The sequence below is a fragment of the Schistocerca nitens genome, chromosome 6, assembly GCF_023898315.1.
Source record: "Schistocerca nitens isolate TAMUIC-IGC-003100 chromosome 6, iqSchNite1.1, whole genome shotgun sequence".
Lineage (NCBI taxonomy): Eukaryota > Metazoa > Arthropoda > Insecta > Orthoptera > Acrididae > Schistocerca > Schistocerca nitens.
This window is the reverse complement of record NC_064619.1, coordinates 438,095,737-438,120,415: the sequence shown is the minus strand read 5'-3', so window position 1 is coordinate 438,120,415 and position 24,679 is coordinate 438,095,737.

Genomic DNA, 24,679 nt, shown 5'->3' with positions numbered 1-24,679 from the left:
CACCGTTTTTTTAATTAGTTTTATCCATTCACCACAGTTCAATTAAATTAGACGAAACCATGGAAGTTTACAATTCAAAACACAACTGAACTCTAGTACCACATATTTCACGGTCTATCAATACGCTCATTCGATCAGTTGCAACGAAATTTCTTAATGATCCTATGGAGATTTCAACTGTACTCCTGGCGAAGGCGACTTCAGTGCCCTCAAACAGACTGCCAACTTGTTTAGTTACGAGGCTCGTTCTGAAAGGAAAGAACGTTTCGATCTGACAAGCAGCATCATTCTACAGCAATCCACGATGTAGTGTAATAGACCTACTTTACCATTGACGCCAGGCTGACATTAACAGCGAGCAGAGCGGCCGTAGTTTGTGACAAAATTAACGATTTCGCCAAGAGTGAGAATCGCAGTTTCTGAATGCAAAAGAAGTTAGCCCTATCAAAATTTACAGACAGATAACCTACACTATGTGATAAAAAGTATCCGGAAACCACCAAAAACATACGTTTTTCATATTAGGTGCATTGTGCTGCCACCTACTGTCAGGTACTCCATATCAGCGACATCAGTAGTCATTAGACATCGCGAGAGAGCAGAATTCGGCGCTCCGCGGAACTCAAAGACTTCGCATGAGGTCAGGTGATTGGGTGCCACTTGTGTCATACGTTTGTACACGACATTTCCACACTCCTAAACATCCCTAGGTTCACTGTTTCCGATGTGATAGTGAAGTGAAAACGTGCAGAGACACGTACAGCACAAAAGCTTACAGGCTGACCTCGTCTGTTGACCGACAGAGACCGCCGACCGTTGGAGAGATTCGTAATGTGTAATAGACAGACATCTATCCAGACCATTGCACTGGAATTCCGAACTACATCAGGATCCACTGCAAGAACCATGGCAGTTAGGTGGGAGATGAGAGAACTTGGATTTCATGGTCGAGCGGATCCTCATAAGCTACACATCACGCTGGTAAATACCAAACGACGACTCGCTTTGTGTAAGGAGCGTAAACAATGGACGATTGAACAGTGGAAAAACGTTGTGTGGAGTGACGAATCACCGTACACAATGTGGCGATCCGACGGCAGAATTTGGGTGTGACGAATGCCCGGTGAACATCGTCTGCCAGCATGTGTAGTGCCAAGAGTAAAATTCGGAGGCGGTGGTCGTGTCTTTCATGGAGGGGGCTGGCACCCCCTATTTTTTTTGCGTGGCACTATCACAGCACACGCATACATTAATGATTTAGGCACCTTCTTACTTCCCACTGTTGAAGAGCAATTCGGGGGTGGCGTTTGTATCTTTCAACATGATCAAGGAACTGTTCATAATAAGCGGCCTGTGGCGGAGTGGTTACACGACAATAATATCCCTGTAATGGACTGTCCTGCACAGAGTCCTGACCTGAATCCCATAGAACACCTTTGGGATGTTTTGGAACGCAGACTTCGTGCCAGGCCTCACGGACCGACATCGACGCCTCTCCTCAGTGCAGCATTCCGTGAAGAATGGGCTGCCATTCCCCAAGAAACCTAATTGAACGTATGCCTGCGAGAGTGGTGTCAGTTTACATCTGAGGCAATTAGACGAATTATATTCAAGGTCACCCTCCACATCCCTCCCCTAGGGAACCTCCACTCTTCCCATGCACCCCTCCCACCTCCACCCTTCCCCTTCTCTTCGTGGGAGTGTGGTAGGTGCGACCTTCAATATAACTCGCCCAATTTCCTCAGGTGTAACCTGATTCCTGGAGTGACCTTGAGATAAGATCGTTATCTGCATCAGATATCGCCTTGATTACTGGCAATTACACAGAAAATTAGATGAAATAGCAAAATGTGTTGCAAAATAAGTTTTCTTTCATTATCCTGAATACAAATGTCTGGAGAACCGAATGTTTTTTACATTTAGAGTGACCCTCATTTACAAGATGATTTTGCTCAATGAAGACAAACTGCAGGAAGTGATCCGTGAGAAGATAAGGAGCAAAAAATAAGGACACATGGCTGTAAATACATTCCAAAAGAGATACATCGCTGGCCGCTGTTGCCGAGCGGTTCTAGGCGCTTCAGTCCAGAACCGTGCTGAGGTTCGAATCCTGCCTCGGGCATGGATGTGTGTGATGTCCTTCGGTTAGTCAGGTTTAAGTAGTTCTAAGGCTATGGGACTGACGACCTCAGATGTTAAGTCCCACAGTGCTCAGAGCCATTTGAACCATTGAGAGATACACCCTCTGGAAGGTGGAGATAAAAGATCTTTGACAGTGTTGGTTCTAGCCAAGGGGGAATGTTCTGTCTGTATTACCGATTTAGCTCCGCAGTCAGGAGGGCAGTTAGCTGGAGCACCATCATGTAGTAGCCACACTACCCTTTGTACCACCAAAGCCACATCTTCCAACACAGTAACCAGGGCCACCTGCAGGAAGTGCAGACAGGTCTCACTGTTGAGGCATTTTGGAAGGATTACTGGTCTCATGAGGCAGCCACCAATAATCTCCAACCACACACTGAGGTTGAACCGTGCTGATGGTTCACTGCCAGTGTACTATGGGGTTCTCTGTAGGCTGCAGGTGGATGCTGTGAAAGTTGACGATACCACCTCTCGTAAATGTAGCCTCATCTGTGAATGGGATGGATGACACTAATCACAGCACCATGGTGATTCGTATGATGAACTAGCAACAAAACCGTCGCCACACAGAAAAGTCTGTAGTTAAGAATGTCTGCATACAATGTAGGTGATCGTCTGGCTTACTCTGTGGTAGTGAGGTGCTATTACTGGGGTCATTGTCAAAGGTCTATCGTCTCCATCTTCGAGTTGGTGTACCTCCCTTCGGGCCCATCTGCAGCCGTTTGGTCCGCATGAATTCTTTTACCCCTTACCTTCTCAAGCATCATGTCTTGCAATTTGTCCCCATCTAGCAAAATCACCCTGTGTATTGTGACTGCCATGTTTCACCATGGGGCTGAATGGCAGGCGCGAAGCTGCAATGTGTCTCTGGAGCCATCAGTTATACAGCATGTCCCAAAGCATTAGCACCCTAAAATGAGCACTCAGGATAAGCAACTAACGATTGTAAACGAACACTTGGCAAACTTTTTTATGAGCAAGGTGATGGGTGATTATTGATGGATCATCTCCCACAATACCTAATACTGTCTTCTCACACACTACTGTGCGAACATTCTTTAGCAATGACATTCGCCAAATCACTGTGGCTTGAATGACCCTGTTTCTCGCAAGTTTCCATCCACCCGATTTCGAAATTTTAGTTTGTACATTCGTTCAGCTTTCAGCGCGCGAGATCCTACTGATCCAATCACTGTTCGCAGGTCTGCAAGTTCTTTTTCACAAATACTAAGAATATGTCTCTCCTCTACGGCGCAACTCGCGTGGTACAGCTGAGATCCTGCGTGACGTTGAGGGCAGCTCCTTTCAACCCATCAATTTCATATCCAGGTGACAGTAGGGAGACCGTAATTAACGCGAGCAGTATTATCACGCCACGACAAACTATAGTCTCAACAGGCCACAATCTGACCGCTGTCGCATTCCGACACATGGCGATACGCTACTGTCACAGTGTGGCACCGACTTCGGTCTATTCCGACGAAGATCGACATCGGTCGAAGACGGCTGAGCGTTTCAAATCAGTCTGCCAGTGATTGCGCGGTCACAGTGCAGCCGATCTCATCATCTGAACGTACAGGCTTCAGACGACAATCGGTGAAATTCAAATTAGTTCGTATTCTTTGGTAGAATGAGCCGATGTCCTCACACACAAAATATAGACTGTTACAAAAGTTCAGTTCAAGAAAGAAGTAGTTAGTGGAATCTTGAGGATGAAAAAAAAATCGTAGTGGGGATATGGGATGTAGCTCGTAATCTATGGACGGAAACGGCAGCTTCATTGGATGCCACGACTAGGTAAAATCTTTATCAGAAATTTTAGGCGTAAATTATAATCTCAAAAAACAATTTGTTGGAATGAGAAGGGTAGCGTATCTTATGATTACAGTTACTTTAATGGATCTTTTTTGGGTTATGGTAAGTAGGTGTTAGCTGTCTACGAATTATTATACACTGAAGAGCCAAAGAAACTGGTACATCTGCCTAATATATAGTGTGAGGGGCCCCGTGAACACGCAGAAGTGCCGCAACACGACGTGTCATGGACTCGAAAAATGTCTGAAGTAGCGCTGGAGGGAACTGACATAATGAATCCTGCAGGGCTGTCCATAAATCCGTAGAGTATGAGGGGGGTGGAGATCTCTTCTGAACAGCACGTCTGCAAGGCATCCAAGATATGGTCAATGATGTTAATATCTGGCGATTCTGGTGGCCAGTGGAAGAGTTTAAATTCAGAAGAGTGTTCCTGGAGCTACTCCGTAGCAATTCTGGATGTGTGGGGGTGTCGAAAAATAGGAAATTTGTGGTAAGGACTATGGGACCAATTTGCTCAGGTCATCGGCCCCTAAGCTTACGCACAACTTAATCTAACAACACTGATACCCATGCCCGAGGGAGGACTCGAACCTTCGACGGGGCTGTGAGGTGTCGCATTGTCCTGCTGGAGTTACCCAAATCCGTCAGAAGGCACAGTGTGCGTGATTCTGTAATGTGAGGTGATTTGCGAATGCGGTGTCTGTTTTCCACACTTTTCCGTGCTTTAGGTGTTCACAGTATCTCATTCTAAAATCTATGTTTGTCCTTAAATCATACGTTGAATGACAGGCGCTGAAAGTTAATTAACTTGTATTTGTTTTGTTGAATTTATTTGACGTTGCATAGTGTGTCCGTAATATAGCTTTTCAATGTAACAAATAATCATCTCAAGTATGTATCATGGCGTGCTGAAAAATAAGGCCTCCGAATTTTTTATTCTGTTCTCAATATCGATTGAGGTATTACATGTCATGGGTATTGATCGGTCGACTTTCCCGCTTCGCTGGTGCCAGTTGCAACACTCTGCCACTAGAGGACTCCGAATAGTAGCGTGTAATATGTCGGTGTGTAACGTAACTACACTATGTGATCAGAAGTATCCGGACACCTGGCTGAAAATGACTTTACAAGCTCGTGGCGCTCTCCATCGGTAATGCTTGAATTCAGTGTGGTGTTGGCCCACCCTTAGCGCTGATGACACCTTCCACTCTCGCAGGCATACATTCAATTAGGTGCTGGAAGATTTCTTAGGGCATGGCGGCCCATTCTTCACAGAGTGCCGCACTGAGGTATCGATATCGGTCGGTGAGGCCTGACACGAAGTCGGCGTTCCATAACATCCAAAAGGTGTTCTATAGGATTCAGGTCACGACTCTGTGCAGGCCAGTCATTTACAGGGATGTTATTGTCGTGTAACCACTCCGCCACACGCCCAGCATTATGAACAGGTGCTCGATCGTGTTGAAAAATGCAGTCGGCATCCCTGAATTGCTCTTCATCAGTGGGAAGCAAGAAGGTACTTAAAACATCAATGTGGGCTTGTGCTGTGATAGTGCCACGCAAAACAACAAGGGGTGCAAGCCCCTTTCATGAGAAGCACGACCACACGATAACACCACCTCTAAATTTTACTGTTGACACTACACACGCTGGCATTCGCCATACTCAAACCCTGCCATCGGATCGCCACATTTGTACCGTGATTCGTTACTCCACACAACGTTGCTCCACTGTTCAATCGTCCAATTTTTACGCTCCTTTAGACTAAGCGAGGCGTCGTTTGGCATTTACCGATGTGATGTGTGGCTTCTGGGCAGCCGCTCGAGCATGAACTCCAAGTTTTCTCATCTCCCGCCTAACTGTCAAAGAACTTGCAGTGGATCCTGATGCAGTTTGGAATTCTTGGTCTGGATAGAAGTCTGCCTATTACACATTACGACGCTCTTCCACTTCAACAGACGAGGTCGGCCTGTACGCTTTTGTGCTGTACGTGTCCCTTCACGTTTCCACTTCACTATCGCATCGGAAACAGTGGACCTAGGGATGTTTAGGAGTGTGGAAATCTCGCCAACACACGTATGACACAAGTGACACCCAATGACCTGACCACGTTCCAAGCCCGCGAGTTTCGCGGAGCGCCCCATTCTGCTCTCGCAAGATGTCTAATGACTACTGAGGTCGATGATATGGACTACCTGGCAGTATATGACAAGCACAATGCATCTAATATGAAAAACATATGTTTTTGGGGGTACTTTTGATCACGTAGTGTATGTCGGTGCGTGAGAAACAGCGTGTTACAATCGAATCTCACGAATTCGAAGAGTTCGTCCTCACACGGAGAACACTCTCCTTCAGCACGACAATGCCGGACCAAACACGAACGCTGTGTGTTCATTGTCATCGATCATCCTCTATAAAGTCCATATTTGGCCCCATCCTATTTTTGTTTCCTTAAAGAAGACTTTTGTCGACATTTTGATAGTGATTAAGTGGTGCAAGCAGAAATGAGGTTGTGTCACCATCAACAGAGTGTAACATTCTACAGTGACGGTATCAAAAAGCTTTTCTCTCGTTAGAAGAAATTTATTTGTCGCCAGGGCGTCTATGCTGATAAATAAAAACGCAGGCGTAAAGAATGAAGATGTAGACTGTTAATAACGTTTGTTTTATTTAAAAAGCTTTAAGAGTTTTCACATAATAAATTGGATTACTGTTTTTCAGCATATCATGTGCTAGTAAAACATGCTTCGTTAATCCAAAAACTGAGAAAAGAACGTACAGTATTCACAATGTGCTTTTCGAGACATATATAGCTCTTTCACATGCAATCGGATCATTCTAATAACAAAAGCCGCATTGCGGCACTCGTCTCCAAGCGCAGAAGCTTGGTGGTATCCATCCCACCATTGGAGGTTAAAATCTAACCTACTTCATACATAGAAAAGATTATAACCTAACCGAACCTCCTTGACCCGCCAGAAACTGACGAAGGGGATAGCACGCACCATGAGCAAGCTGTCGGCCGATGTTATTGGGCGACTTCTGGCGACGGCGTTAGATGACTGTTGACGGTGCTACCGAGAACACAGCCGCATGAATTTCTCCTTTCTACACGGGGAATAAGTACCTGCCTCTGTAGCCGAGGTCATTGATATTCTCAAGGCTTGGACAGCTGTCATGTGTGAATCGAATGATATAACGTGGCGAACAGCACAGAACACGAAAAAATAGCCAACAGGCGGTCACCCAACCAAGTACAAGTACTGACAACACCACTAAATGGCTCTGAGCACTATGGGACTTAACAGCTATGGTCATCAGTCCCCTAGAACTTAGAACTACTTAAACCTAACTAACCTAAGGACAGCACACAACACCCAGCCATCACGAGGCAGAGAAAATCCCTGACCCCGCCGGGAATCGAACCCGGGAACCCGGGCGTGGGAAGCGAGAACGCTACCGCACGACCACGAGATGCGGGCAACACCACTAAACCCCCCCCCCCAACACACACACACACACACACACACACACATAAAAGAGGAAAAAAGCTAGCAAACGCACGCCTCTGCGCCGGCGCGCGAGTCACAGATAAACCAGTTCGAATTCTAGTGCTGGCTGAAACTTTTTGCTGCCGGCAAGGGCGGGAAAGGTTGCGGCGGTAGGCATTTCCAATGTCCTGGATTAAATTCCAAATCTCACCGCAGTCTGTCATGATGTGAGGGTGATCCGTCCGTGGAATGAAGACGTTATATTCGGTGACCCCATGGTGTTAGTCGCGAAGAGAAGGGTATGTCCAGGCACTGGGTTTCACTCGCTCCCTTCTCTCATCATCACCATCATATTACACTGATATGACACTACGCTACACACATATCCATTACATTTACCTACACTCCACAAATACACGTAAGGCAAACCATCAAAGAAAGAGGTCAGTGTGCATAGAGGAAGAACGCCCTTTCCAACAGGCGACGGAATCCATCCCGTGAGACCTTCCAGCCAACATAATACTATCCCAAACAACCAACATTCAAATGCAATTTCTGTAGAACGAACCCATTGTGTTATCTATCCCTATATGCAGAATGTACATAGAATACCTCTTATATGCTTTATACAACTACGCTGAAACAAATTATGAGTATACAGGGTGGTCCATTGATAGTGACCGGGCCAAATATCTCACGAAATAAGCATCAATGGAAAAAGCTACAAAGAGCGGAACTCGTCTAGCTTGAGGGGGGAAACCAGATGGTGCTATGGTTGGCTCTCTACATGGCGCTGCCATAGGTCAAACGGATATAAACTGCGTTTTTTTTTCTAAATAGGAACCCCCATTTTTATTACATATTCGTGTAGTTCGTAAAGAAATATGAATGTTTTAGTTGGACCACTTTTTTCGCTTTGTGATAGATGGCGCTGTAATAGTCACAAACGTATAAGTACGTGGTATTACGTAACATTCCTCCATTTCGGACGGTATTTGCTTCGTGATACATTACCCCTGTTAAAATGGATCGTTTACCAATTGCGGAAAACATCGATATGGTGTTGATGTATGGCTACTGTGATCAAAATGCCCAACGGGCGTATGCTATGTATGCTGCTCGGTATCCTGGACGACATCATCCAAGTGTCCGGACCGGTCGCCGGATGGTTACGTTATTTAAGGAAACAGGAAGTGTTCAGCCACATGTGAAACGTCAACCACGACCTGCAACAAATGATGATGCCCAAGCAGGTGTTTTAGCTGCTGTCGCGGCTAATCCGCACATCAGTAGTAGACAAATTGCGCGAGAATCGGTAATCTCAAAAACGTCGGTGTTGAGAATGCTACATCAACATCGATTGCACCCGTACCATATTTCTATGAACCAGGAAGTGCATGGTGACGACTTTGAACGTCGTGTACAGTTCTGCCACTGGGTACAAGAGAAATTACGGGACGACAGATTTTTTGCACGCGTTCTATTTAGCGACGAAGCGTCATTCACCAACAGCGGTAACGTAAACCGGCATAATATGCACTATTGTTGTTGCTGTTGTTGTGGTCTTCAGTCCTGAGACTGGTTTGATGCAGCTCTCCATGCTACTCTATCCTGTGCAAGCTTCTTCATCTCCCAATACCTACAGCAACCTACATCCTTCTGAATCTGCTTAGTGTAATCATCTCTTGGCCTCCCTCTACGATTTTTACCCTCCACGCTGCCCTCCAAAGCTGAATTTGTGATCCCTTGATGCCTCAAAACATGTCCTACCAACCGATCCCTTCTTCTAGTCAAGTTGTGCCACAAACTTCTCTTCTCCCCAATCTTATTCAATACCTCCTCATTAGTTACGTGATCTACCCACCTTATCTTCAGCATTCTTCTGTAGCACCACATTTCGAAAGCTTCTATTCTCTTCTTGTCCAAACTAGTTATCGTCCATGTTTCACTTCCATACATGGCTACACTCCATACAAATACTTTCAGAAACGACTTCCTGACACTTAAATCTATACTCGATGTTAACAACTTCCTCTTCTTCAGAAACGCTTTCCTTGCCATTGCCAGTCTACATTTTATATCCTCTCTACTTCGACCATCATCAGTTATTTTACTCCCTAAATAGCAAAACTCCTTTACTACTTTAAGTGTCTCATTTCCTAATCTAATTCCTTCAGCATCACCCGACTTAATTCGACTACATTCCATTATCCTCGTTTTGCTTTTGTTGATGTTCATCTTATATCCTCCTTTCAAGACACTGTCCATTCCATTCAACTGCTCTTCCAAGTCCTTTGCTGTCTCTGACAGAATTACAATGTCATCGGCGAACCTCAAAGTTTTTACTTCTTCTCCATGAATTTTAATACCTACTCCGAATTTTTCTTTTGTTTCCTTTACTGCTTGCTCAATATACAGATTGAATAATATCGGGGAGAGGTTACAACCCTGTCTCACTCCTTTCCCAACCACTGCTTCCCTTTCATGCCCCTCGACTCTTATAACTGCCATCTGGTTTCTGTACAAATTGTAAATAGCCTTTCGCTCCCTGTATTTTACCGCTGCCACCTTCAGAATTTGAAGTAGAGTATTCCAATTAACATTGTCAAAAGCTTTCTCTAAGTCTACAAATGCTAGAAACGTAGGTTTGCCTTTTCTTAATCTTTCTTCTGAGATAAGTCGTAAGGTTAGTATTGCCTACGTGTTCCAACATTTCTACGGAATCCAAACTGATCTTCCCCGAGGTCCGCTTCTACCAGTTTTTCCATTCGTCTGTAAAGAATTCGCGTTAGTATTTTGCAGCCATGACTTATTAAACTGATAGTTCGGCAATTTTCACATCTGTCAACACCTGCTTTCTTTGGGATTGGAATTATTATATTCTTCTTGAAGTCTGAGGGTATTTCGCCTGTCTCATACATCTTGCTCACCAGATGGTAGAGTTTTGTCATGACTGGCTCTCCCAAGGCCATCAGTATTTCTAATGGAATGTTGTCTACTCCCGGGGCCTTGTTTCGACTCAGGTCTTTCAGTGCTCTGTCAAACTCTTCATGCAGTATCTTATCACCCATTTCGTCTTCATCTACATCCTCTTCCATTTCCATAATATTGTCTTCAAGTACATCGCCCTTGTATAAACCCTGAGGATGGCCCCCATTTTATCGATAGCAATCTAAATGGTGCAATGTATGCTGATTCCCTACATAATGTTCTACCGATGTTATTACAAGATGTTTCACTGCATGACAGAATGGCGATGTACTTCCAACATGATGGATGTCCGACACATATCTCGCGTGCGGTTGAATCGGTATTGAATAGCGTATATCATGACAGCTGGATTGGTCGTCGAAGCACCATACCACGGCCCGCACGTTCACCGGATCTGACGTACCGGGATTTCTTCCTGTGGGGACAGTTGAAGGATATTTGCTATCGTGATCCACCGACAACGCCTGACAACCTGCGTCAGCGCATTGTCAGTGCATGTGCGAATATTGCGGAAGGTGAACTCCTCACTGTTGAGAGGAATGTCGTTACAAGAACTGCCAAATGCACTGAGGTTGACGGACATAATTTTGAGCATTTATTGCATTAATGTGGTATTTACAGGTAATCACGCTGTAACAGCATGCGTTCTCCGAAATGATAAGTTCACAAAAGTACATGTATCACATTGGAACAACCGAAATAAAATGTTCAAACGTACCTACGTTCTGTATTTTAATTTGAAAACCCTACCTGTTATCAACTGTTCGTGTAAAATTGTGAGCCATATGTTTGTGACTATTACAGCGCCATGTATCAAAAAGCGATGAAAGTGGTCCAACTAAAACATTCATATTTCTTTACGTAATACACGAATATGTAATAAAAAGATGGAGGTTCCTTTAAAAAAAAAACAGTTGGTATCCGTTTGACCTATGGCAGCGCCATCTAGCGGGCCAACCATAGCGCCATCTGGTTTCCCCTTCAAGCTAGACAAGTTTCGTTCTTTGCAGTTTTTTCGTTTGACGCTTATTTCATGAGATATTTGGCTAGGTCACGATCAATGGACCACCCTGTATACAAGCTAGTAGTACGCTTCACTCCACTTTGACATTTGTCACGTGCCACCTTTCAGGATGCTGCAGTTTTTAAGGCCAGCAGTGTATAACAGCCTGAAAAATGAGGTGATCGATTACAAAAAACCTGAACACAGCTAAGACTTGCTCACAGACCAGACAACTTTTGGTAATGACAGCATTACGTTGATAACGCCCACTGACAGTTTTTAAGGAAGGTTTGACTTTAATATCCATGGTAAACAAGTGGACTCGTCACTCTGAGATTCGCTGTGGTAGATGATCCATTTTGCATACCTAATCGTAAAGACAGACTCGCCACTTAAATTTCCCTCTACGTGTTCTGTATTTCATTTTAAGTGCAGGAGGAAACAGCATCTATAAACATCCAGAAAGAATGGAGCTCTCATTTTAAATCCCTTATGTACTATAACTTTCAAATCAGTTGGCCTGACCCGATTTCGAAATGGACACTGCGGACAATGAATGAAAGCGGAGGAAGTCGACCCGAATTACCCAACCAATTTGTAGGGGCGGCAACAATCTCAGGTGGCCGTGGCTAAGAGGAAAAGGTGACATAACTCCACCTCGGTGTCACACGTAAAAATATCGTACTAACTGTATAGCCGGCCATTGTGATTAAGAGTTGCCTTTTACAGGATAGCGCGCGGCGCGTGTTAGTTATCCCGGCCGCCGGTGGGCGTCGCCAGCTGCTACCGGTGCGGCGTGGGCAGGCTTCATTTGGCGCGCGCCCACGCTGCAGTTTATCCCCGCCCGGATTGCACTCCTAATTGATGCCGAGGCGACCTGCGCCGCGATAAGCCATCGCCGGCAGATGTCGGCACCCGTCGTCCTGTCCGGTCGGGCTTCCACGCCGCGAGCGCGCGCACCATCTGTCGGCCGAGCTGCCAACCGTCTGCGACCTGGGCGACAATCGACGATCGTATCTGCCACCTTCCGTGCACAGATACAGTTAAATCGCCGCCCGCCTCGGGGCTCGTCGCATGCGCAGTAATCCGGAATATCTGAATAATTAAATTACAAGGCTAAAGTCGTTTTTCAGCTCCCATTGTCTTTTCAGATGCCACGCTTTTCGTCCCGCGTAGGATTTCACCTGTCCAGATCTTGTCTGCGTGACTTGCAGCGTACCCCAAACAGGAAAGCGCTGACGTTTCGTGAGTTTTAAGTTGTATGTAGATTTCTCAGCCGAAATAAAAAGTAAAACGATTTCAACGTACTTCTGTCCCAATTCTCCTGTGCGTTTAAGAGTGTTCCAAGTCTGTAATTTATCGAGAATAACGACTTATAATTACACAAGAGGCAAAACTACGTCATTACAACACAACTGTCAAAACAGAAGCACCTACTCATCGGAAATTATGATGGCTGGTTCCCAGGACCTGTTAGTGAACATTTTTCCTCATAAGCAACATATCATTTGGCCCCGAACTCAGACAATTGTTACCTTTCCTTTGGCTCTTTACGCTGGTATCCAAAATTAAAGCAACAAACCGCTATTTCCCCGTCCTGTGTCTAATAATCGTACAAACTGACAACAGATGTCCGTAACATCGTGTTCTGCACAAAGTTGGCATTCCCGTCTATGGACAACAATATCAACTATGACGTCAGGGCATCTGTCAAGCGGGGTAGTGATTGCCTGGTAGTTCTACGTCCACAATCACTGTGTACAGAGCTACAGACGGTGCACTATGGAACAAAGAAGACGCCTAAGAGATCTCTGCGCTGGAAGGCCACAAGAAGAATGGAAGCAAGACAGTCGCAAACTGGCGTTGCCCAATGGCCTCATGTGAATCGTCCTATTGTTTCTCGGATATTGCGACAGTTTATAGAGACCGAAATTGTATCCCGGAGACCAGGATAGGGCCGACCACATGAGACAGCAGAAAGAGACGGCCTTATTTAGTTGTACTGGCACGACAGTACCCCCTTAGTATTGCACGAAAACTGGTATCTGACTTCGCAGCATCCACTGGACGCGTTGTATCGCGGCAAACGGCGTGCAGAAGGCCTCGGAAAAGTTGCCTTTATTGTCGGAGACCTGCTCTATGTCTACCTCTTACGCGTCTTCACAGGAGGGAACGTCTAGAGTGGAGTCGTCAATGCGCCACCCGGACGGGGGAACAGAGGACCAATGTTCTATTTAGAGATGAGTCCCGATTTGGTCAGGAGACTGATTCTCGACGGATACACGTCTGGAGGGAACGAGGAACACGATTTTGGGGCCCGAAAATTGTGGAAAGAGTCTGATATCAGGGAGGATCTCTGAGTACGCAGGGATTATGTTGACCACTCGAATACCTTTTCGTGAAATTTTACGGGTTTAATCGGCAAGGATTAACTGTTGTCAGGTGTCGCGAGGAGATCTTAGGACCCCATGTGCAAGGTCCTGTGGATCACACTTCGTATTGGTGGACGATAAGGCTCACCTCATAGAGCAAGGATGGTTGATGTTTTCTTGGAAACGGAAGATATTGCCCACGTGGCGTAGCCTGTTCACTCTACTGATTTGAAACCCATAGAGCATGTCTGGAATGCACTAGGGAGGCGAGTTGTATCATGTCAGCATCCACCAACCATTCTCCAGGAATATCGAGCAGCTCTGCAAGAAGAATGGGCATTATTGCCTCAAATGAGATCTGTGACAACATTCAGGCCTGTATTGCTACCAGAGATGGTCACTCATCAACTGAGCACGATGCCCAATTGTCGGAACGTGCGTTCAAAACCATTAAGTTGAAAAAAACGGAGAGCTCTTTGTCTACCTCTATGTATATTGCAGTTGTTTACGTTCTTGTATTTTTTAATTACCTGTTTATACTGTTTTGTAGCAAAATAAACACAGCCTTGCAAAATTTGCGTTTGTTGCTTTAATTTTGGACGCCAGTGTATTAAAACAAGAAGAAATTCATTGAAAGTAATTTCTGAGACCTTCAAAGCCTTTTAGTAAAAGTAGAAACAACTAGATCATTTCGAAAGTTACAGCTTCAGTAAAAATGTACAGTTTATTAAAATGAGCTGAAAGTACGAAAATATAAAATTTCTGTTGGTTTCTTTTAGTTTACTCACGGATCTTTTTAATTCTATAATTTACAAAATATTTCACTTTCCATCTGAAAAGTGGAAGAGAAATACAAAAAAGTGTTACGTGATTTTATATAGACTTGTTACACATAAGACGTCGTTTAACAGCTTGAGTTGATGTTACCTGTGAACAAAATGCACCAGTAAATAGTTAAATTTTAGAAAATTTGCCAAAAATGTGGTTGGAAATTGATGAACATGGTCAATATTTTTTTATATATGCAGCTGAAAACAAATTTCTGTGTTACCGAAGAGAATATTAATAAAGACGTGCACTGTATAATTCCTCCAGTTTTCCAGTGTATGTACTATTTTTCTCTTGGGGAAAACATTATATTGACTTTTTCTAGTCTTTGGTTTAATAAAAGCTGTCAAGATGGAATCTGAATCTATTGACTTCGAGGTATCGTTTACAGTCGCTGAAGGTAACAGTCCACAGAACAATTCTTGGCAAAGTGTCGTCCTAAACTATGCCTTAAGAAGTATTAAGAAAAATGCGAAAAATTTTCTTTGTAGAAAACTTTCAGCATGAAGAATGGGCCCTAAGATCAAAACTTCGTATTTAGTTCCTTCCCATTGATGTCACATTTGTCACTATCACTTACGACAGTCTCATGAGCCATGCACCCTGCTTTTAATTTTCCACGCGTGAACCGGTAACTTTATAGACATTACAGTAGAAAATATTTACCTTAAAAGAGCGTTGTGCTTCACCTTCATCCATACTTTGCCGTTAAACTCATCAGTAAATAACTTACTCTACCGAAGCAATTGTTGCTTCTTTCCTCCCTGAACTAATTTCCTCTTCTTTGTCAAAGTTCGGATGAAATACAAGTTTGTCAGCACACACATTTGTAATCATACTATGAAACCTTATTCAGATCTCATCTTCTTCAAAATACTGCCAAAATGAATTCTTCTCGGGTTATGAGCCGAGTGGTGGCGCCGTCTTGTCACAACGTTTCAATGAGTTTCGTACCCATCATCTTGACCAGAAGAAACTCATTGAAACGTTGTGACAAGACGACGCCACCACTCGGCTCATAACCCGAGAAGAATTCATCGGTGGAATACGCCGACAAAGACTGAAACCGCATATACTCCCAAAATTTTCGTGAGCAGTACTGCGTAGGGTTATCTTAACACTTTGGAGAGCTTTGTTAACCTGCAGGACTCTAAACTTAATTTCGTACCAGACCACTGTAAAACAGAGAAATTCGAATGCTTGTAGCTTCCTTCAGTATCGGTGATACTGTTTCTTCCCAATGCATCCATTTTAGAATTTTCGCTAATTTCGTGAAGAGCATCATACATTTGTTCAGTGCAGTATCTACACTGATCAGGCATAATACACTCCTGGAAATGGAAAAAAGAACACATTGACACCGGTGTGTCAGACCCACCATACTTGCTCCGGACACTGCGAGAGGGCTGTACAAGCAATGATCACACGCACGGCACAGCGAACACACCAGGAACCGCGGTGTTGGCCGTCGAATGGCGCTAGCTGCGCAGCATTTGTGCACCGCCGCCGTCAGTGTCAGCCAGTTTGCCGTGGCATACGGAGCTCCATCGCAGTCTTTAACACTGGTAGCATGCCGCGACAGCGTGGACGTGAACCGTATGTGCAGTTGACGGACTTTGAGCGAGGGCGTATAGTGGGCATGCGGGAGGCCGGGTGGACGTACCGCCGAATTGCTCAACACGTGGGGCGTGAGGTCTCCACAGTACATCGATGTTGTCGCCAGTGGTCGGCGGAAGGTGCACGTGCCCGTCGACCTGGGACCGGACCGCAGCGACGCACGGATGCACGCCAAGACCGTAGGATCCTACGCTGTGCCGTAGGGGACCGCACCGCCACTTCCCAGCAAATTAGGGACACTGTTGCTCCTGGGGTATCGGCGAGGACCATTCGCAACCGTCTCCATGAAGCTGGGCTACGGTCCCGCACACCGTTAGGCCGTCTTCCGCTCACGCCCCAACATCGTGCAGCCCGCCTCCAGTGGTGTCGCTATAGGCGTGAATGGAGGGACGAATGGAGACGTGTCGTCTTCAGCGATGAGAGTCGCTTCTGCCTTGGTGCCAATGATGGTCGTATGCGTGTTTGGCGCCGTGCAGGTGAGCGCCACAATCAGGACTGCATACGACCGAGGCAGGGCCAACACCCGGCATCATGGTGTGGGGAGCGATCTCCTACACTGGCCGTACACCACTGGTGATCGTCGAGGGGACACTGAATAGTGCACGGTACATCCAAACCGTCATCGAACCCATCGTTCTACCATTCCTAGACCGGCAAGGGAACTTGCTGTTCCAACAGGACAATGCACGTCCGCATGTATCCCGTGCCACCCAACGTGCTCTAGAAGGTGTAAGTCAACTACCCTGGCCAGCAAGATCTCCGGATCTGTCCCCCATTGAGCATGTTTGGAACTGGATGAAGCGTCGTCTCACGCGGTCTGCACGTCCAGCACGAACGCTGGTCCAACTGAGGCGCCAGGTGGAAATGGCATGGCAAGCCGTTCCACAGGACTACATCCAGCATCTCTACGATCGTCTCCATGGGAGAATAGCAGCCTGCATTGCTGCGAAAGGTGGATATACACTGTACTAGTGCCGACATTGTGCATGCTCTGTTGGCTGTGTCTATGTGCCTGTGGTTCTGTCAGTGTGATCATGTGATGTATCTGACCCCAGGAATGTGTCAATAAAGTTTCCCCTTCCTGGGACAATGAACTCACGGTGTTCTTATTTCAATTTCGAGGAGTGTATTATGACCACCAATATACTAGCGATATAAACCCATCCAGGCGATAGCAGCCTCACCTGGCGAGGAACAACTGCTGAGTTTGACTGAGGGCAGATTGTGATGGCCCGAAGGCTTGGCACAAGCATTTCGCAAACTGCATGACTTGTCGGGTGTTCAAAGAGTGCTGTGGTGAGTATCTTCAACACGTGGTGAAACCAATATGAAACCACCTCCAGAAGTCGTAGGTGAAATCTGCTTTTGCAGGAGAGAGCGGATCAGGTTGTGGAAAGGGGCCAAGACCGATTAGTGTTAATCACACAAGAACACACAACTTTATTACTTTTAAAACACAAACGAATTCCTCTTTAAAACAACAAGGATCAATTCACGGCTGAGGCCCGAAGTAATTTCTCAATAACGAAGGGTTTAAACAATTCATTTTAAAACACAAGGCTCAAATGGCTCTGAGCACTATGCGACTTGACTTCTAAGGTCATCAGTCGCCTAGAACTTAGAACTAAGTAAACCTAACTAACCTGAGGACATCACACACATCCATGCCCAAGGCATGATTCGAAACTGCGACCGTAGCGGTCGCTCGGCTCCAGACTGTAGCGCCTAGAACCGCACGGCCACTCCGGCCGGCCAAAACACAAGGATTTAGACAATCGGCTGAAGGCCTTACTTAAGCAAAATCAAAATATCTTCTCGGCTGAACACCCAAATAATATTCCAGAAGACTAAAGGAAATTCTTTAACAGGCAAGCATTCACCAATTTCGGCTAAAAGCCAATTAAGGAAAATTTGAAATAATTGCTTGGCTGAAGGCCCAATAATATTTCAAAATAATAAAAGGCAACCTTTAAAGACAAGCATTTACACAGTACAACAGACGGCTGAAGGCCTAAATAAAGAGCAAACAAGAATTTTCAATAAAACACGGCTGAAGGCCTGGCACAGTGCTTGCGACAAAAGAAAACCACAATCACAAACAACAGAACTGTGGTTCTCAGAAGTGTGGGAGGAAAATCTAACGTAAGGTTAGGTGAGACAGGCAGCCAAGCGTAATACTAAATAATCTGATGGCAACACTACCCAGGGTCGGCTGAAGGTCCAACCAACAACCTAATCAATTCCCTTCACCCGAACAACGGCACGACAACCGAAAATATCAGCCAGGACGAAGATACCTGCAGCACTACGTCTTCAAATATTGGAGTCTAAATACAGCCAAGGCACAATAACCACTCAAAAATATGAACAAACACAAAGGCTGTTGAACTACAAGCCGTGCCGGACAGCATCAACACGGCGAGGAAACACACACACGCTGTTCTTTGTCGTAGCAGACCGACTGGCTACTCCAGTACGCAGACGGCATTCATCTGCTCAGTGGAAATCACAGAAGCTGCACACAGTTCCACGTAAACACTTGCACCAAGAACTCCGACAATCCTAAAACCAATCACCGTGGATGGTTCAAATGGCTCTGAGCACTATGGGACTCAACTGCTGAGGTTATTAGTCCCCTAGAACTTAGAACTAGTTAAACCTAACTAACCTAAGGACATCACAAACATCCATGCCCGAGGCAGGATTCGAACCTGCGACCGTAGCGGTCTTGCGGCTCCAGACTGCAGCGCCTTTAACCGCACGGCCACTTCGGCCGGCAATCACCGTGGAACAACAGGGAGAAATTACAAGTCGACACACACAGGGTTTCGATAAGTGGTCGGCGACCAAATACACGTCGTCCGATGAGACGGCCGACCGAACGACCAACCATGGTCGTACTCACTCAAGTTGTGTGTGTCGGCAACGGTCGGGCGAGTCTCGGCTGTCCGGAGCTTACTACAGATCCAACCCTACTCAACTCGATGATCGTTGGGAACTCGGAGACGCGGCGACCCGGGCACACTGGCTCGGACCCACCCATGCAGAGGTAACTCTTGCCCATTGGCCACGACATCTCTGCACAAGGAAGGAACCGACCCACGTCCGGCAAGATGATCAACTGACGAGACCCAGAAACCATCAAAAGACCAAATTCATGTCGCCGAAATGAGACGACCAACCAACGGTCGTTCCCGCTCCAGTCTCCTACCGTCGCACAGATCATGTGTGTTGCCAGCGGTAAGCGAGCACTGGCTGTCCGCACCTCACTGGCGCTCCGTCCCCACTGAACTCTGACAGATTTTTTTTTCTTTATTGATTTTCAATTCCCCCCGAAGGGGGCGGGCTGGCAGCAGCTTACTACGCTGCTCTACAGCCTACAGACTTTTGTTTAAAAAAAGGAAGAAGAAAGAAACAAGGAAAAACAGGCGATAAAATGGTGGTTTAAAGTGTAAAATGGCGTAAAAATGCGGAAAGTTAAAACAGAAAGCAAAAGGGGTTGGCAATGTTCATAAAATACACAGGAATCAGACAAGTAACATAGTAGACATACAATTAAAAAAACATGGCGACAGTCTGGTTTCTGTTCGCAAGAGATAAAAAAAAAAGCACACCCAGCGACAGTATGATGGCTGTTCGCTACACTTCCCAAAAGACACAACACGGAGCACGCACTGGAAAAACACACTGTAAAACACTGCACAAAAAAGGCAGCACAAAGATGGCACTCCCGATCCAAGGCAGATGGGGGGGGGGGGGCTGGAGTAGGGGGAAAAACAAGGAGGGAGGAGAGGAAATAAACGAAAAGGGGGGGGGACCAAGGAGGGAGAGGACTAATAAAGGGGGAGAAGGGCAGACGCGAGACGGAATGAGAGGAGGCAGAGGAGGGAAATGTAAAAGGACTCAGGGGAGAGAAGGGGGCAAAGAGAGGGGAGGTGGGGAAGAAAGAGGATGGAAGGGGGAAGGGGGGGAGAGAGAGTCCGGGAAAAGGACAGAGGAAAGGAGGGGGAGTGAGGATCAGAGTTGATAGGAGGGATAAATGGAGGGAGAGAGGGCATCATCTGGGAGGGGGAGTTGATGGAAGCCACCTTGGGAAAGGAGATGTAGGGTGTAGAGATGGAGGGTAGGGGGGACACAAAGGTGAAGACGTGGCAGGGATCGGAGAGGAGAGGAGCAACCAGGGGGCGAGGGGGTTCAAGATGGCGGGAGGTGTAGAGGATGCGGATATGTTCGAGGAATAGGAGCAGATGGGGGAAAGGAACTTGGACAGACGACGACCCAGAAATACTAGCGGTCGATCCAGAGATAGTACGACAGTGTACTTATCAATAAGCGCTGCTGCTGCCAGCGACGGGCAAGCAAACCAGCAACTTGGTAACGCCAATAAATCGAATAAGAAAGGAGGCAGCAGTACCGTAAAGACAAGATGACAAGCAACAAACAGCATGAACAAGAGCCGCGCGCGGCTCAGTTTGATTGAGCGGCCACCCATCATTACAGATGTCGGACGTGGTAGGCTGGGCAGACTGGTAAACCAAGACACGCAGTAAACTGTGGCGGAACTAACATCAGACTTCAATGCTGCACAGAGTACAAGGGTCTTTGAGCACACAGTGCACCGAACACTCCTAACGATGGGCCTCTACAGCCGATGACCCATTCATATGCCAATGTTAACACCACGACACTGGCAACTGCGACTGAAATGGGCAAGTGACCGTTGGCGCTGTGACAGAGCGTTGCACGGTTTGATGAATCCCAATATCTTCTTCATCATGGGAGGGCGCGAATCCCTCGTCTTCGAGGGGAACAGCTCATTGACACCTCTGGTGCGGGACGGAGACAAACTGGCGGCGGTTCCTTTACGCTCTGGATAACATTCACATGGGCATCCATTGGTCCAGTAGAGCTCGTGCAAGGTACCATTACGACCAAGAAAGATCGTACCCTGGTTGCAGACCATGTACACCCCTTCATGACGATCGTATTTCCCACCGAGCGAGGTGGCACAGTGGTAGCACACTGGACTCGCATTCGGGAGGACGACGGTTCAATCCCGCGTCCGGCCATCCTCATTTAGGTTTTCCGTGATTTCCCTAAATCGCTCCAGGCAAATGTTGGGATGGTTCCTTTTGAAAGGGCATGGCCGACTTCACCATCCTTCCCGAGACCGATGACCTCGCTGTTTGGTCTCTTCCCCAAACAACCCAATCATATTTCCCCGACGTCAGTGCATTTTTCAGCAACATAGTGCGCTTTGTCACAAGGCCAGGAGTGTGATGGACTTGTTCGAGCAACACAGCGTTGAGTTCCAATTGATGTGCTGGCTCAACAACTCGACAGACCTGAACCCCATCGAACACACCTGAGATGTGGCTGAAAGTGGCGTCAGAGTTCATCGCAACCCTCCCCAGGATTTACGGGAATTAGTTGACCTGTGTGTGCAGATGTGGTGCTAACTCCCTCCAGCGATATACCAAAACCTCTTTTCTTCCATGCCACGACGGGCCGCTGGGTTATCCGTGCCAAAGTTGGACATACCAGCTATTAGGTAGGTGGTCGTAATGTTCTGACTGATCAGTGTAATTGGCTCCGAGGCATCTATTCGGCTTTCCCCATGTGTACCACTGAAAGATGTTACAGTCAGATTAGACACGTGATTTTTCAAAATACGTCAGCAACATGTAGATGCAGAAAAAAAACTGAAGACTTCTTGAACTGTACTGAAAAAGTAGAAACCATCAGGGCATGATTCGACTGCATCGTCCACGAGAAGGTTTAACAAATTCGTTCTACATGCAAAAGGTCTTTAACTATTTTTTTAACTCCTACATTTTTCACTTCTGTATTTCAACCGTTACCGTTTCCTTGGACTCGCACATTTTCAAAGGGATTTATTACATGTTATTTCGTTTCAGGCAGAGCCCATTCGCCAAGTGTAGTTATTGCACATAATGATGCAGACAGGGCATTGGTCTCATCTCATTAAAAAAATATAATTTGGCGTCTTACCAACTCGTTTAAGCGAACGTCGGTTAGACATTCAGCAGTAGCACTTGTAATTGGAATAAAGCCAAGGAAACGTTCTTTGATCGTTATTTCTTCACGGACTTCCGTCTGAACAAAACGAAAGTCCATTAATATTTGATCTGTGTAATTCATGTTAAGAGCACAGTCTAAAATAACTGAGAAGTTCGTCTGATATCTAATTTTGAATACGTGTTGGTAACAGAGGAATGAATTCATCTTGTATGACTTTATTGACATAGTGAACATTAGCTTCATGAGACTCTCTCTTCCTTAACGCGCTTTCAACACAAAGTCGAACGTGGTGATGTGTTCTATTAGTTTCAAGACTTTTTCTTTAGTTATATGAATAACGCGAATCTCTGTGTCTCTGTGTCCTCAAGAACCATGTTACGGAAAGGAAACCATGTAATTCCAATCTTGGCGTGAAAAAGATCAATTTTCTTCGTCACCCTTTTTTTTATCTAGACGCAAAGGCAAGTGTAATTCTTGCGAAGATCAGTATACATTTATATTATTTGGAAATATTTCATGTTGGGCTAGAGCTCGGAACATATTCTTCCAGTCTGAAAATCCTTAAGTACCTACCAACTAGATAGTTTTGGCACTAAGAAGTTTGTTACAAAAACGAAATACAAAATAAAAGACCCACTATATGTAAATTTCTTCGCCTTTAGACAAATTTCCTTTGTATTTTGCTAGTATAAATCTCCACAGTCTCTCTTTACCAGGAGAATATGAGGTACTCGGAAATGGACTATGTCTAAAAGAGTTTGTCGAATGTCAGTCATTTTATCTGACCATTATCCGCAGTCAGCCGATAAGTTATTAAGCAGATGGTTCTTCCTGCAATATAATATGCAATTTTTAAAATTTTATATAAACTGACAGGCGGCTCATACTCTTCTCAAGAAGGTGAGAAATTAATAATCTATGCACAACTAAAAAGTCCCCCCTCCATGAACCATGGACCTTGCCGTTGGTGGGGAGGCTTGCGTGCCTCAGCGATACAGATAGCCGTACTGTAGGTGCAACCACAACGGAGGGGTATCTGTTGAGAGGCCAGACAAACATGTGGTTCCTGAAGAGGGGCAGCAGCCTTTTCAGTAGTTGCAGGGGCAACAGTCTGGATGATTGACTGATCTGGCCTTGTAACATTAACCAAAACGGCCTTGCTGTGCTGGTACTGCGAACGGCTGAAAGCAAGGGGAAACTACAGCCGTAATTTTTCCCGAGGACATGCAGCTTTACTGTACGATTAAATGATGATGGCGTCCTCTTGGGTAAAATATTCCGGAGGTAAAATAGTACCCCATTCGGATCTCCGGGCGGGGACTACTCAGGAGGACGTCGTTATCAGGAGAAAGAAAACTGGCGTTCTACGGATCGGAGCTTGGAATGTCAGATCCCTTAATCGGGCAGGTAGGTTAGAAAATTTAAAAAGGGAAATGGATAGGTTAAAGTTAGATATAGTGGGAATTAGTGAAGTTCGGTGGCAGGAGGAACAAGACTTTTGGTCAGGTGAATACAGGGTTATATATACAAAATCAAATAGGGGTAATGCAGGAGTAGGTTTAATAATGAATAAAAAAATAGGAATGCGGGTTAGCTACTACAAACAGCATAGTGAACGCATTATTGTGGCCAAGATAGACACAAAGCCCATGCCTACTACAGTAGTACAAGTTTATATGCCAACTAGCTCTGCAGATGATGAAGAAATAGATGAAATGTATGACGAGATAAAAGAAATTATTCAGGTAGTCAAGGGAGACGAAAATTTAACAGTCATGGGTGACTGGAATTCGTCAGTAGGAAAAGGGAGAGAAGGAAACATAGTAGGTGAATATGGATTGGGGGGAAGAAATGAAAGAGGAAGACGCCTTGTAGAATTTCGCACAGAGCATGACTTAATCATAGCTAACACTTGATTCAAGAATCATAAAAGAAGGTTGTATACCTGGAAGAATCCTGGAGATACTAAAAGGTATCAGACAGATTATATAATGGTAAGACAGAGATTTAGGAAACAGGTTTTAAATTGTAAGACATTTCCAGGGGCAGATGTGGACTCTGACCACAATCTATTGGTTATGAACTGCAGATTGAAACTGAAGAAACTGCAAAAAGGTGGGTATGTAAGGAGATGGGACCTGGATAAACTGAAAGAACCAGAGGTTGTACAGAGTTTTACGGAGAGCATGAGGGAAGAATTGACAGGAATGGGGGAAAGAAATACAGTAGAAGAAGAACGGGTAGCTCTGAGGGATGAAGTAGTGAAGGCAGCAGACGATCAAGTAGGTAAAAAGACGAGGGCTAATAGAAATCCTTGGGTAACGGAAGAAATATTGAATTTAATTGATGAAAGGAGAAAATATAACAAAGCAGTA